We start from the raw sequence: 15,285 nt of genomic DNA, 5'->3' as shown, positions 1-15,285 counted from the left end.
AGAATTGTTTTCCTTTATTGAGAAGTAGTCCAAATCTGTGTCTTTCCATATGATGTCTATTGCTTTCAGCACCCCAGATTATGGCACCTGTACTTCCTGGATATTTGAAGGTATTCCCAATATCATATAATTTTATTCCTTTTTAAAAGAGATGATATGTTACTTATTTGACAAAGTATCAGTGGGGATTTACACATTTGTAAGACTTTGCTTTAGAAAAATCACACAAGCGAGAAATCCTTTTTCAGACCAAGAATCTTGATTTTGGGGTCTCTAAAATATGGTTAGTGGAGTCAACAGTACTGGTCATCATTTACTGAATTGTTACTAGTGGTCAGTGTATATTCGTCAGAATTCTGGGTTGCAAGTGAAAGAAAGCAGGACTCTGGCTGGTTTTAGAGGTGACTTGACGGCCACTAGGTTGGTCTTTCTTTCTTCTCTCTGCTCCTCTCTGCTTTTATTCTCTCACACTGGCTTTTGCTACACAGTAGGAAACAGACACCCACAGCTTTGCCCCTCATTCCTCCCCAACTGCACCACCGAGGGACCCAAATTCTCTCTCTCCCATGTCCCAAGTTAATAAACAGCAAACAAACCAACAAATGTAGCCCGAGGGAAAGTTTAAATTTCCTCAACAGAAGTCAGGTAGAGGTGTCCCCCACTCTCTGAAAGCAGAGCCTTCCTATGAAACCTAAAATGGTGTAAAGTGAAGAAGCAATCAACATCAATTTACGTGGAAAATTTTTTTGAGTGTTCCAAGACCCCCCAAAATTACCTCTCTTAGGCTTTTCTGATACCTTAGCACGTCTTGCTAACGGACGCACAAAATAAATCGAGAAAAAGCACAGACGCTGACAGACACAGTTCGAAGCTCCGGTGCCTTGATGTGGAGATGCTGCGTGTAGTTCCCAGGGAAGGCGCTTGGGGGCGCCACTCGTAGCTCAGGGTGGGTGCTGCCTCCACGACAGAGGGCGGCAAACAAAGGTTGAATGCTATCTTCACTCTTCTTTCTTCTTAAAAGAGAAAATCCTCTTCAAGTTTCTTTCGATTAATGAAATCAGGTACTAATGTAGGTGTTTCTCTAAAAGCGAAGTGGCATAAGGAGAACTTTAGAAAAGCGAAGGATACCTGTACCCTATGCCAGGCCAATAAACTGTCCAGGATGTGGGATACTCTGATTAATCCAGTTTCTGTCGGGTAAGTATCCCTGGGTCAACGGTGGTGACTAGCTGGGATTTGTGGGAAAATGGCAATTTTTCCTTTAATCCTATGGCTATATAGGGACAGTAACACAACAGAGGAACAGGTGTTATTTGGGGTGGATGAGACCATAAACCTTGTCTACATGGGTGTAATGTTAAGTACCTTACACATATCACTTAAGAGAATCCAGCCAGAGCATACGAACAACCCTTAAGATTCAGCTTAGTTTACCATCAAATTGTTTTGTCCCCAGGTAGAGAAACACAGGTGCTTTGGGGCCCATCTATGTGGGACATGCTGGAAGAGAAGCCTGATAAAATCTGGCCTTCCTGGTCTTGCTTGCTAATGGTTTATAGTGATGGAAGAACAGATTTTAGATACTATAGAAGGGCCTATCAAACAACTCTGCAAGAAGGTTTACCTTGAGTTTTCCTGTGTAAAAATGCTGATTTGACCTATTTTTCCCATATGGGCTGACCCTCATTCTCTGCTGCTCCTCACAGCTGCTCTGAAGGTTACAGAGTCTGTTGCTTACACAGCTGCTTTAGCAGAGAGTGGCCCAGGCAGTCCCAGCCTTCCGACTGTGTGTTAACCCCTTCACAGCTATTTCTGAAGCCTGAGGAGGGATATTATTTTATACACAGGAGCTTATGTTCCAATTCAGTTTCAAGCACCTGGGACTCCTGATACACAAAGTTTTTTTTCCTTCCTTCTCTTCCCTTCCTCCTTCCCTCCCTCCCTTCTTCCTCTCGCTCTTCCTCTCTTCTTTCCCTTCCCCTCCCTCCCTCTCTCTCTTTTTCTTCTCTTGCCAATTACAATTTCTTGCACATGTGGGATAACAGGTTTTTTTGTGTGTTTTGTTTTGTTTTGTTTTGTTTTAAATCCCCACTGTTACCTGGTTTACCCCTTCCTCCATTACAATTCTGGACTCAAGATATTTTCATTTCACCATTCTCCCTTGGCAACATTTTAATTTAAAATTTTCCTTAACATTAAAAAAGAAGTTCTGTTATAATTTCTTTTACAATTTTTGTTTACAAATGGGGTAACATAATTCAATTGGTTAAATGATATTGCTAGCAATAAAACAAGGAAAAGACAGATTGTTAGCTATCATTTCGGACTGGTGACATACCTGGATGTATTGTAGTGACAAGAATATGAGAAATAGACTGGATCCTAGAAAGACAAGAAAATTGTCTGCTCAGTTGAAACAACCTGCACTTGAAGGACTCTAACATATGATAGTTTTATTGACATCATTTGATATAAGATAAACAGTGTGTAAATACTATTTTAGTCGGCTCTAATCAAGGAAATATGAGTGATCAAACTCTTTATTCAAGCTAGTCAAGATGGTACAGAGGTAAATAAGACCGACATCATCCTTGATATGACAGAGCTCACTATTTAGTGTAAGAGACATTAACTATTTTCCCAAGCCAATAAATCACAATTCTCTTGGGTGCAATGAAAAAAATGTACAGAGTGAGGAGGAAATATGTAATAGGGGGATGATTCCCAGTCTGGTATTTGGTGAGGAGGAGGTTTAAAGCTGTTTTTCCATGGCAGGGACATGGATGGATAGATTGAATGTGAGTCGGAGTTGGCTCGACTGAGAGGACAGAGAAATAGCACCCAGGCCAAGAGCACAACGTATGTGGCGACTCCATGCTGGGAAAGGCCTTTGGTATATTCGAAGAACTGAGAGGGTGGTCAGAGTACAGTGTGGGGAGGAAGAAGAGGGAGCATGGTATAGGCTGAGGCTGAAGAAACCCATTATGGGCCTTTTAGGTCATCTTAAGTCTTTTTAAGAGGATTTTACATGAAGCCGTACCAGTTAGCGATTCCTGTGTGACAAATGATAACTGCCTCTGAGTGGCATAAGACAGTAAGCGTTTATTTTTTGCTTACACAAGTCAATTGGGTTGGCTTGGCTTTAGGCCACAGATCTGAGGGTCAGCGAAAGAGGCTCTGCTCCACGCGTATCACTCTGTGGTGTAGACCCAACGGCCAGTAGCTGCCAAAGGAAGCTCTTTTCATGGTCACAGCAAAAGCACAAAAGAAGACTGAGAGCAAACAACGGGCACAGCTTCTGCTCTCGTCACATGGACTACCATCCCACTGGCCTAAGTAAGTCGCACGGCCATGCCCAACATCACTGGGGCCCAGAAGGAGGCAAGTGGGGGAGAGAGCATTTTTTTCTATAATAACCTAATCTACCACAGAAGACATGGAGGGATTATAACCCAGGAGCCAGGAAGATAGGCTTGGTTTTAAAATGGACATATTCAGAGATGTGGAAAATGGATTAGAGGATTGGAGAATAATTGTAGGGAAACAAGTAAGGTGATTATTGTGCTATTATCGAGTGAGAGAGATGATGGAGGCTGGAACGAGGTAGTGTTCCTGGGGATGCACTGGATGGGTTCAAATCTATATGTTGTAGATGCAAATAACAAGACACGTTGAGGTTAAAGGAAATGCCACCTTGGTCTTTGCCGTGAACTCCTGGGTGAATGGACAATCTACTCATTGTGATAGAGAGAAAAAGAGAAATTTTATGGCAGGAGATCATGAGTTTAGTTTTGTATCTGCTCAATTTTGGTAGAGCAGTTAGATATCTAAGTGGAACATCATCTGCGTCATCATTGTGAATCATATCTCACACACCCAGTGCTTATTTTCATAATTTCTCCATAATAGTACATGTTGTACTTACCTTGGCTAGTAACTAGAAGAGATTGCAAGTAGATGTTTCAACAAAAACAAATAACTTTAATAAATAACCAGTAGATTTATAGAGTTTTGAGATCATTTAGGCTAATCCCTTCATTTGACAAATAAATCAAAAAGGACCCAGAGAAATATCTTATTCCTTCCTGTATAGAGGGGTATTTTAAAAAGCATAGCCTACATGGATCAATCATGGAACAAAAACTGAACATTTATGGTATGTTCCATACTTTAATAATTGATTTGTGGTATGAAAAATAATAACAATTATGATAGTAGCAATATAAAATATTTAAGTGCCAGGCATTTACAAAGTGTTTTTTATGCATTATAGCATTTATTTCTTATAAAAGACTGAGTTTATTAAGAAATAGAATTCTAATGGTTAGTAAATTGTCCACTATCAATGTTCTTAACTATTACACTATATTATTTTCATCCCTGATTTAGAGGAACCAAGAATATGATGAGAGGGGGCAAGTATTACATACACACTTAGAAAACTGTACAAGAAGACATTTTAAATACTAGTTTGGGGATAACAGACTAGAAACTGCTCTAAAATTTTATAGATTGGGGAGTTCAAATCAGAGGGACAATATTGTAGACTTTATGGAAGTTTGCTCATCTTTGGGTTAAGATGATCATCTTTTTTGTTGGACATCTAATAGGCATTGAATAGGATAGAATTTTGTCCTTTGTGTGTATCTTGCTTGTTTTGGGTACACAAACTTCATGAACTTTCTCAGAGGCTCTTGACAATTTCCTTGTTTTTCTTGTTCAGCTCTCCACCTACACTGGGGTCCCCTCCATTTTGGACTTAGATGAAACCCCTCACTCTAGAGCAAGGACTCTATTTTTTTTTTTTTTAAAGATTTTGTTTATTTGACAGAGAGAGAGAGACACAGCGAGAGAGGGAACACAAGCAGGGGGAGTGGGAGAGGGAGAAGCAGGCTTCCCGCGGAGCAGGGAGCCCCATGCGGGTCTCGATCCCAGGACCCTGGGACCATGACCTGAGCTGAAGGCAGATGCTTAACAACTGAGCCACTCAGGTGCCCCATAGAGCAAGGACTCTATTGTGAGCAGTTGCCCAGAGAATGGAGTGTGGGGGAATTAGATGCTCTTGAAATAAACCTGGAAAATAGGAGGCAGATCCATTCTCCCTGTTTTCTCTGTCCCATGGACTACTCTAAGGCATGGTTTCTCCATGTTACTCTTCCAGAGAGTTTGCATGTACTGAGTGAATCAATCCAAGATGCCTCCCTTAAGATCATCTTGATCCTGAGATAAGCAAACTGCTCTGAAAACAATGCTTTGCACTTTGCCTTACTTCCCTTTTCCCATCACCTTGATTGCTCATGGTTTGTTCGTCTCCTGTTCTAAAATGTTGGCATCTTAATCCTTGCTGTAGGCTTTTTCTAGGAGACAAGGGTGAAGAAAACATTTAAAGTTCGAACTCTTTGAAAATGACATCAAGATTTCATTATATGTAATAATTTCTAATTTCTTTCAGGCAAGAAGTCAAGTTACATTTTCTTATCAAAGTGGGTGGGTAGGATCAAGCCACTTACCTAGTGAGTGAACCCTGATAAGTGCCAAAATGCTATATGATGGTGGAGCTTGATTAGTCTGTATTCATTCCTTATCATGCTTTTTTGGCATAAATCACATATTATAGTGTTCTCAAAAAGTATCAGGATATCAGTGATGCCTATGATAATGCAAATGTGTATATAACTTGGGGCCTCCCCAGAACTCCCACCTCTGTAGGCTTGCTGAGGTCATTTCAATAATCTTGGAATAATGCGATTCTGTATTTTATATGATAGAAATTCGTGGTTCCCACTTACAGCACTATGACTGGGTTTAAGTGTATTTCATTCTATTGTTATGTACTGAAATAAAGGGACATATTATGCAGCGGATGCAAAAATGTACGTGGATTTTAGAAGATAAAATACAAGACTCCAAAGAAATAATATGCTTGCCATAGGGCTGCTTTGAGATAATATGTTCAGCTCCTCCTGGAATTCCCACTTGTTAGGAGTAATTAGTTTGGAAAATTTGAGAACCACTGTGTGGGTGTGTGTATAATTCCCCCCCCATTAAACATATTTGTACATCTATAAAGCAAATAAAAAAATGTTACTTAAAAAACTGCTTCATGTCTGCATCCTAGGGAGATGTTGCAGAATTGTCTTTCAAAGGAAGATAGCGTTTTAGTGTGGAAGAAAACATTGTAACAGGCCTTTTGGTTTTCTAAATTAAGTAAATCCCAGCAGCTAGTCTGGAAGGGAAAGGTTGAAACACAGAGGAGTGTAATAGCTATCATCAGTCTGCATAGGTTGGCGACTCTTGCAGATTATTACAGGACTGCCTGGTTTAGCCTCTCTGGTTGGGGTTAAGGGAAAAGGAATGTTTGGGCTCTACACACAGGGAGGGAGGCTGAGCAAGAACCAGACTCTCATTTGAACTGACATTGGTGCCAACAACAGAGCAGCTGGCTGAGGGCTACAGAGGAAACTACCAACCAACCCGGGACCTCCACTTAATGGTGAGAGCTGATACGTTTGGTTCTGTTTTTCTTCTCTGAAATTCTCCTCCGTTCTCGAGTCTTCAATTATGCTTTGGGGGTTGAAGGGAGGTCTGTGTTTGGGGGCAATGTACACCTGCAGACTGTTGGGGCGGCATATAAAAGTGATGACGAGACCACTAGAAATGATTAGGGAGCCGCAGATTGGAACAAGAGAGCAAACCACACCAGAGGAATGCGAACGTTGTCTGGGTAGTCTTGGAATCGTGCAGGGCTTTGCATTTCCTGAGGCAGAGGAGTTTGAATTTGCTTGTTTGGATATTAAGTGCATTGAGTCATCACAGAGGAGAGAAGAATCTTGAGGTATAATTACATGTCCATGGTATTGCAAATCAAGATATGGTATGTTTGTGATTGGAAGGGTACATGGAATAAAAAAACGTGGATGAAGGAACAAAGTCTTTGAGAAGAGGCAACGATGCTGCCTTCTCTGAGGGGAAAGGTTGGGCTCACAGCAGGGAGATGGGATTTTGACAAAGATGTCTTATAAATTGAACACTACAGAGCAAGCATAAAGGGGACTGAGTGTCGAGCAATAGGAAGATTATAAGAATCAAGGCACCCCTCTTTCATATCAGCTACAAGGACTTCTCTTTATCCCTAGAACAATCTATTAAAAATACAAATCTGATCACATCACCCAGGAACTTGAAACACGTCAATGGTTTCCCATTGCCTTAGGATAAAGTGCATAATCCTTAACTTGCTTGGTAAGATTGTCTGAGCTGGTGTTTATATCAATTTTTTCAATCCCATCTCTTGTCACTCTGCTCTATGCTCGTTCCATGTCAGCCATTCTGGGTATGTCTGTCTGCCTGTATGTACAAATAAAACTTCAGTTCCTTTACCCCTGTGCCTCTGAACCAAGTTTTTCTTCCGCTTGTGTCCCTCTTGCCTCTCCTCTTCAACTCTTCATTTAAGTGTCAGAGGAAATGCCATTTCTTTAGGCAGACCACCTTCAGCTTCCCAGGCCGGCTGAAGTCCCCCTGGCGTATGCTCTTGTAGGCTCTGTGCTTCCTCCTTCATACTATTCATCCAGCAAATGCTTACTGAGCCTGGCATCGTTACCTGCTCGAGAGATACGGCGGTGAAGGCAGCCGACACAAATCTCTGTGCTCCTCACACTGGAGTTATTTATTTCCACCTTGTGTTCTCTGTTAGGGACAGCTCCACGAGGGCAGAGAACTTATCTGTCTTGTTTACCCTTTTATGTCCCTGCACATAGTATTGAGCCTGGAACACTGTGGTGCTTAACGAATATTTGTCAAAGGAATGAATGTTATAGAAGTTGGAGATTCACCGGGGTTAGTCATATCTGGAACCCAGAGGTCTTAAAATACTGTGGTGGATAGTTTTAGCCTAGATCAATGGCACACAATGATTTATTAAACTTGGAAAATTACAAAACTTGCTAGGAATTATGATTGATATAAAAAGATAGCTTGACCTATTAGGTGGCTACATTTCAGGCTTTCAAGGGCAGATATTGATTTGAAATGTTTTAAGGGGTTTTGAGGTTGAAGGGAGCAGCTGGGTGAATAGAGAGCAAAAGCGCCCTGGCCTCCAGCAGCTTGTCAGAAGCTGTGGCCCGCCTCCGTAAGTGCTTATTGCGGCACGTATTTTAAAACCAATCTCATGTTTGGGGGCAAGCCACCGTTGCAGAAAGTTTAGAATTTTTATTTCTTTTATCTCTGTTGGCATGAGAGAACAGAACTAAGTGGGAAGGCTAATTTTGCTTTAAAAAAATGCATTCTTTTGCAAATCAGTTTTTAGCTACAAATAGATACTGGTTCTGAATGAGAAGTTTGAAAGAATAAATAAACTTAATTTTAGACAATAAATTCCTTGAGGATAGGGTCTGTACCACATTCATCTTTGAGCCCTCAGTACTGAGCACCGATCCTGACAATAATAAATTACCTAGAAGTATTATTTTTTCTTTTCATGAATGAAGAAACACAGTCTCTTGAGTGGGAAAGTAAAATCAGTCATATTGCTTGTTTTCATTAGCATAGAGACCAGTAATTTTAATTGGCTAAAGTTTTCATATTCATATTTCATGGATTATTTTGATGTAGATGTAGTCAGGGAAAATAGTCAACCAAATCAAAATAAGATGTTGTAATTAGATTGCATTATAATATTTATTTATAGCTTACCTAGTTCTTTAAGAAAATCACAAATACAATAAATAGAACACATAAAACAAAAAACACAGAAAGGAAACTAGAATAGAAAATTTACATTAAGAAAACATCTTTGAGAAAAGTCATAGCAATTTAGCATGACACTTAGCTCTAAGTTTCCTGTCAGCCAATGCCAAGAGGAAAACACAAAGGGGTACCTACTTCTCAGTAGAAGGAAGCATCCAAGCTCATCCAGAGAGAACACTTTCCCCATCCCGAGATCTGAGGTAATTTATCCTATAGTTTTGTAAAGAAGACACTGAAAAAAATAGGAACAAGAAACTTAATGTCAATTTTACAAATAGAGATGAAAAGACAAATACACATGAAGCTTTTATTTTTTTTTTCCAGCCGTGGGTGAGAGATGACAGAACGTTAAATCGTCGTTCCATGGAAGCTATTCCTGAGGCTGAGACGAGGAGTTCTGTGTTTCTCTGGAGGGATGTGGTATAAAACTTGGGGAGGATTAAGAACGGGGTATTTTGTATCACTCTTGGTTCTGAGTGTCTCAGTCCAGGGCCAATCGAGTGCCACAGAAGCCAAGGCTGAGGCAGGTGAAGGCTGCCGCCATGAGGGCATGGCGGAGGACCAGGATGCATGCAAGCGCTCTGAGCCTTCACCCCTACTCTGGCCTCCACTGCAACCAGTGACGTTCCTTAATTCCAGGTTTTAAATTTTGGAGCTCCTTTCCCACTTTTGCTTTCGTTTGAAAGAAAAGTTCTCCTGGGGGATAGGCACATTTGTAGTATTACATGCTTCTATGAAGAAGCCTTCACTGACCATGGTGTTTAGAAAGCACCCACCTGCCCTGAGCCAGCAGCTTTATCCCCTTGCCCTGCTTTGTGTTTCTCAACAGCACTTACCAATATCTAAGTTATTATATAACTTATTTCCTTATTTTGTGTATCAGTCAGGATTATAACAGGACATATTATCCTTGAACCGGGTGATTGGAGCCCAGTATAATCAAAGAAATATTGACAAAGATGTGGGCACGGTTTAGGGAAACCAGCAAGGACTCATGTAGGGCTGTGGGGCTGGCAACAGTGGCAGTAGGGATGGGGGCCGTGGACACCTCCGGGCCTATAGGGGAAAAGTGAAAGAGCAATTACTAGACGTGAGAGAAAAATCTGGAAAGGATAGCAGCTTGGGGAAGACACCATTGAGAGAAGGATATGCCACCCCATGATGAACAAAGTCCACAACTTTTTTCTCCTCTTGACCCAAACAGTCCCTTCCATTGGCCAAATCCCACTGGAGATGAGAGGGCAAGTGAGCTTGTTGATGTGGTCTGTGGAGATGCACAGCTCAGGGTGGAGAAGGCTGGAGGGTAGGTCAGGAAGAGCACACAGAGGATCACCACTATATTTCATTTCCTGTCTTTCTCCTTCAAGTGGAACCTAAGTTCCATGAGGACTGGGATTTTTGCCTGCTTTATTCTGTGTCCTCTGTGCCTGTATCATGGTTGGTGCTCAGTAAATATTTTTTAGATGAAGAAATATCAGTTGTTTTAACATGAGTTTAAAAACTCAACTACAATGGTATAGCGGTTATAGGCTATTTATAAAATATTACCATGGGAGATACTTCTTACATTGGTTCTCTTTGTCTCCCTGATTTATGAGTAATAAATGCTTGATACTTAATTGATTATATGAATTATATATATTTAGCTTCCTGGATCAAATTTCCATGTGTATGTGCATATGTATGCTGGGGAGGGCTTCCTACATAATACCAAGCAATTCTCAAACACTAGTAGGGTGTCCTACAGTTCAACTCAATTTTGACACTATCTACCTGGAGGTAGCATCAGATTTCCCAAGTTAAGGATTCAGTCCTATAAGACTGCACCCTGCCTATAAGACTGCATGGGGTACATGCCAGTTCTAAGTCCAGGTTGTCATCTGTGCTTCTAACCGACTAGTTACAAATCAGTGGTTCCCAGGACCTCCTTCTCAAGTTCAATTACTTTGCTAGAGCAGCTCACAGAACTCAAACATTTTACTTATTAGATCACTGGTTTATTATCAAAGGATACAACTCAGGAACTGCCAGAGGGAAGAGATGCATAGGGGAAGGTGTGTGGGAAGGGCTCAAGGCCTCCATGCTCTCTCAGATTGTGTCATTCTCCCGAAATTTCCATGTGTGCATCAACCTGGAACCTCTCCAAACCCTATCCTTTTGGATTTTTGTGAAAGTTTCATTACATAGGCATGACTGATTAAATCATTGGCCATTGTTGACTGTTGAACCTCCCCAGCCCCTCTTTCTTCTCTGGAGGTCCAGGGTGGGACTGAAAGTTCCAACGCTCTGAACAAGTAGTTGGCTCCATTGGCAACCAGCCCCCACCCTTACATGCATTCCACAAGTCACCTCATTAGCATAATAGAAGGCACCTTTATCACTTTCAACACTTGGAAATTCCAAGATTTTTGAGATCTGTGAGCCAGAAATGGGGATGAAGACTATATATATTTCTTATAATAAATCACAATATCATATGTATATATGATAAGTTAAGGGTTATATATATATAATTTGTGTGTGTGTGTGCAGCTCCAATATGGTGTATTTAAAATTATATTATTAACACTTTTGAAATGATTTTCAACTGGATTTTGAATAACTATATTTAGAAGAAGAACTTTCTGCACTGGCATTTTCTGTACATTGATAAAATTCAAATCATCAAATCATCTTTATTTCATATGTACCTCATGTTGCTGAGGACAGCATTATCTTATTAAGTCCCATACATTTCAATAAAGCAATAATCATAGCATAAAACATCAAGCACAACAACATTTATATTACTAAACTGGCCAAGATTTATCGCAGAGACAACTGTTTTCAACACCCTTCTGCTACGGCAGAAAAAGGAAGGTCAGTGATTTATGTGAATGGACAGATGGGTCATAATGTATTCCTTCAAAGTGATCTAATTTGGTCTCTGACAGGCTGTAAAAAGAAGTGACTCAGGGTAGAGTGTCCTTCACTGCATGCAGCCTCTGGTGGAGGAGCCTCACTACGTACCTTGCCCCAAGGGCTGGGCAAGGGTTGAGGTCCACCTCTTAAGATATTGGCATCACAGAGCCTAGGAATTACAAAGACCAGGAGCAACACCTTGACTCACCTCAGGGAGTCTCTAGGACACCAGCGCCATCTGTCAGTGTGGGACGAGCTCAACTCAATATGGCAGGCACGGGGAGAAAATGAGCAGGTCTCTGCTGCTCTGGCAGAATCTTGTGAAATCTTGAGACTTGAGGTCCACGGGCAGTGCTCCTTCTAAGACAATTTGGTGATGTTGTGACAGGTCTCCAAAGTGAGAGCGGTAGATCGTAGTCATGCTCAAATGGTTGTTGCCGCTCCATGGGGCGCTGCTCCCTGAAGGAGGATTTCACATTCCCTCTCTGTTGCTATCAGGAGTGGCCATATATATGACTTGCTTTGTGGATGAAGTAGGGAAAGGAGATTTAAGAACGCGCTTGAGTTTTGTCATGCTTCATTTGCCTCTGCCACAGTCTTAATGTTCCCCAGAGACATTTGCTCCTTAGCCTCATCCTGGAGTGAAGCTGGTGTGGTACAGAGCTAAGGCCAAGCTACAATGGACACATAACATGAATGAGAAATAGACCTTTGTTGCTGTATGCCACAGAGACTTTGGGGTCATTTGTTACCACAGCATAACCTAGCACATCTGACTGATACAAGGAAATCGTATCTCCCACTGTTCCTATTCACCCAGCCTCTGGGAGGAAGAGCTGTTATCATGGCCACACAGTAGGCTTGTGGAGTAGGCTTGCAGGGCTCACCAACCACGTAGGGCTGTAACACAATGAAGGCTGATGGAAGTCAAGCAGAGAATGCTGGTTAGTGGGGAATTAGCCACATGCAATGCTTGCTTGCTGAGAAACAATTTTAACTTGAAACTGGCCCAAGCAAGAGGCTGGGACTGGCTCCGGCTAGTTGTTTTGGGCTTCCTGGAGGAAGCATGGGAAGGTGGCCAACCAGGAACCTACTGTTACAGTAGGACTATGCCCAAGACATGGAAACCACTGGCCTGTTAGGGCTGTGAGTACTGTCACGATGTCACAATGACATCTGGAATTGGCACCCCCAAAGGACAGGCAGTGGAAGCGGCAGGAGATGGAAGCATTAATAACTGTCGAGAGCAGGGCAGACAGGCTGACTTAATGGGTGAGCTCAGTCCACTCGGGGCCTGATAAGTCCTGTCACTCTCCCCTTCTACAGTCACTCCTCCTGGGAGACAAATAAATCATATCCGATGACCTAATAAAATAATAAGGTTTGTCTGCGTTTTGACAACAGAAAATAATAGAGGACCTCAAATTCAGAGGGAGAGAAATAGGAGGCATTTTAAAATTGCTTTCTCACCGGAATACGAGAAGGCTAGAGCTGAACACAAAGTTATGCTCCGTCCACAAGTTGTCAGTTTCCCAAAAATACCCACAAATCTATGACACTTTATAGAGCTATACAAGAGTCGGGTTAAATGGCATTGTTTTTCTGTGGGACGTTGTCTCTGTTAGGTACTTCAACATTATCTTTCTAGCATGAAATTAATTTACTGGAGGTTGATCTTTAAAATTAATTAATTTTAATTACGTGGAGTAGGCTTTCAAGCGAGGCAGATCTGAGTTTGAATCTCAGCCCTGCTCTCTAGACCTCTGGCCCTGGCAAAGTACTTAATTTCTCTGAGTCACTTTCTTTCCCTGTGTTGTTGTGGGAAATTAAATGAAACTACAATGTCTTTAGGTATTTGGCACAGAGCCTGACACTTAAGAGCTCAGTCCTTGTTAGTTGGGAGAGGATTTATGCTGCCAGTGCAGGTTAGTCCTGGTATGACTAACAAGGTGCATTTGGTAATCATTATAATTAAAAGAAGAGGGAACTACTGAGTTTACCATTTACTCTTTAAGTCAACCACACGGTCAACCCAGCCCAGTGCTTTGCTCTAAATATCTATATTGAATTTCCACATGGCTGATTGCTGGGTATAATGTCTCAGTGACACCTTTTCTTATTCATTAAGAGCTGGTAGTTTGTGTCACTAGTTAATACCTGTTGAATTCAGTAAGTATTTGAGTCACTGTTGCACACAAAGCACTGTGATAATTTATCTAAGGCTATCCTTGTTCCCTGCTTTCCTGTCTTCTCTCCATTTAACAAAAAGTGTTGCTATTTCTGTTCTGTGTTCTCAATTCTGTCTTTTCCAGACCCTCAGGAAACTGTCAATTATTTCTTCCCTCGCTTATTGTCAATCTCCTCCTTTTGCTGTTTCCTTCTCTGCTGGGACAGAAAAGACAAGAATAAAAACCATAGGAACAGCTCACACAGGTAAGGATCCTTCCCCAGGAAGCTCAGATGCTCCAGCTCAGGGCCAACTGATAGAAAGAGCATGAAGGGGGACGGTGTTTGGGGTAACGATCAGGATAATTAATTCTATCTGATGGATCTGGACGCCTTTTCTCTCCCCACACCGAGCGGTAGCAACCTAGCTGATTAAACTTGTGACAAGCTTTCTTCAATAGAATGTATGAAATTCTTGGTGCTAGTCTAGCATGAGCTGTGGGTCTGGAGAAAGACTCAGGAGTCATCTGGAACTCTATAACAAGTAGGGGCAGGAAAGAGGAAAGGGAAACAGAGATTTCAGCATGTTCTTCTAGCATAAATCCTAACAGAGATGTTGTGCCATGGGTGACGCTCAGTCAGATGCTAGGACTAAGAAGCACAGGGACCTCTCAATTCCAGTGGACCAGCCACCCGTATACCCTGCCATACTGGAAATTGGACCCCTCTTCCAATCAGAGGATGCAGAGAGTTCCAAAATTCTGATGTGATTTTTTATTTATTTTATTATTTTTTTAAACATTTTATTTTTAAGTAATTTCTACACCCAACTTGGGACTCAAGCTTACAACCCTGAGATCAAGAGTTGCATGTTCTTCTGACTGAGCCAGCCAGGTGCCCCTGGATATGATTTTTTTTTTTAAATAGACCCAGTATTGTCAATCTGTTTTTGAACGAGGGAAGAAAATGATCAAGTAATGGGAAAGGGTCAAATGCTCTACCATTGTACTATTTGCTTTGTCTTATTAAAAATTCTGACAGCTTATGTTCCATGCATTTCAGTCCTAAAGTGACAGATTCAGGCTATTCAAGCTAATATGTACACCACACAAGCCATTCAAAATCATAAAAAATAGTTTTTAAAATTCATAAAATAAATCCCAACCTTTATTAAGATAGTTTTGACTCCTCTAAATCCTTTGATTTCCATATACATCTTCAAATCAGCCTGTCAATGACTCTGCTTACTCTTTAATAAAACACTTTTGACCCACCCATCCATTTTGTTGACTTGAGCTATAACATAAAAGGTGAAATGCAAATATACCAAATGTAAACAACATTCAAATAATGCAAATATGTGAACAGTGTGAAAAAAATGCTAATTTTCCACAAGTAGAACACAGGCAGAAGTTGTCACAACTTTAATCTGGAGGCAAATGGGCTTGTTACCAGCTACTTGGTATAGGGGAG

General features: G+C 41.3%; 1 long non-coding RNA gene across 1 annotated transcript; it reads right to left on the bottom strand.

Annotated features, from left to right (window-relative positions):
• Positions 1–791: 791 nt before the first annotated feature.
• LOC118527938 (uncharacterized) lies at positions 792–12,479 on the bottom strand. Its single transcript, XR_004913354.2, has 4 exons — positions 11,855–12,479; positions 8,881–8,977; positions 2,339–2,382; positions 792–1,081 (listed from the first exon to the last, which is right to left on the bottom strand). It is a non-coding gene; the product is annotated as an uncharacterized LOC118527938 (long non-coding RNA).
• Positions 12,480–15,285: the final 2,806 nt, after the last annotated feature.

Source organism: Halichoerus grypus, chromosome 6, assembly GCF_964656455.1.
Source record: "Halichoerus grypus chromosome 6, mHalGry1.hap1.1, whole genome shotgun sequence".
In the NCBI taxonomy this organism is placed as follows: domain Eukaryota; kingdom Metazoa; phylum Chordata; class Mammalia; order Carnivora; family Phocidae; genus Halichoerus; species Halichoerus grypus.
Note: the sequence above shows the minus strand (reverse complement) of the source record. Positions and strands in the feature narration are given on the sequence as shown.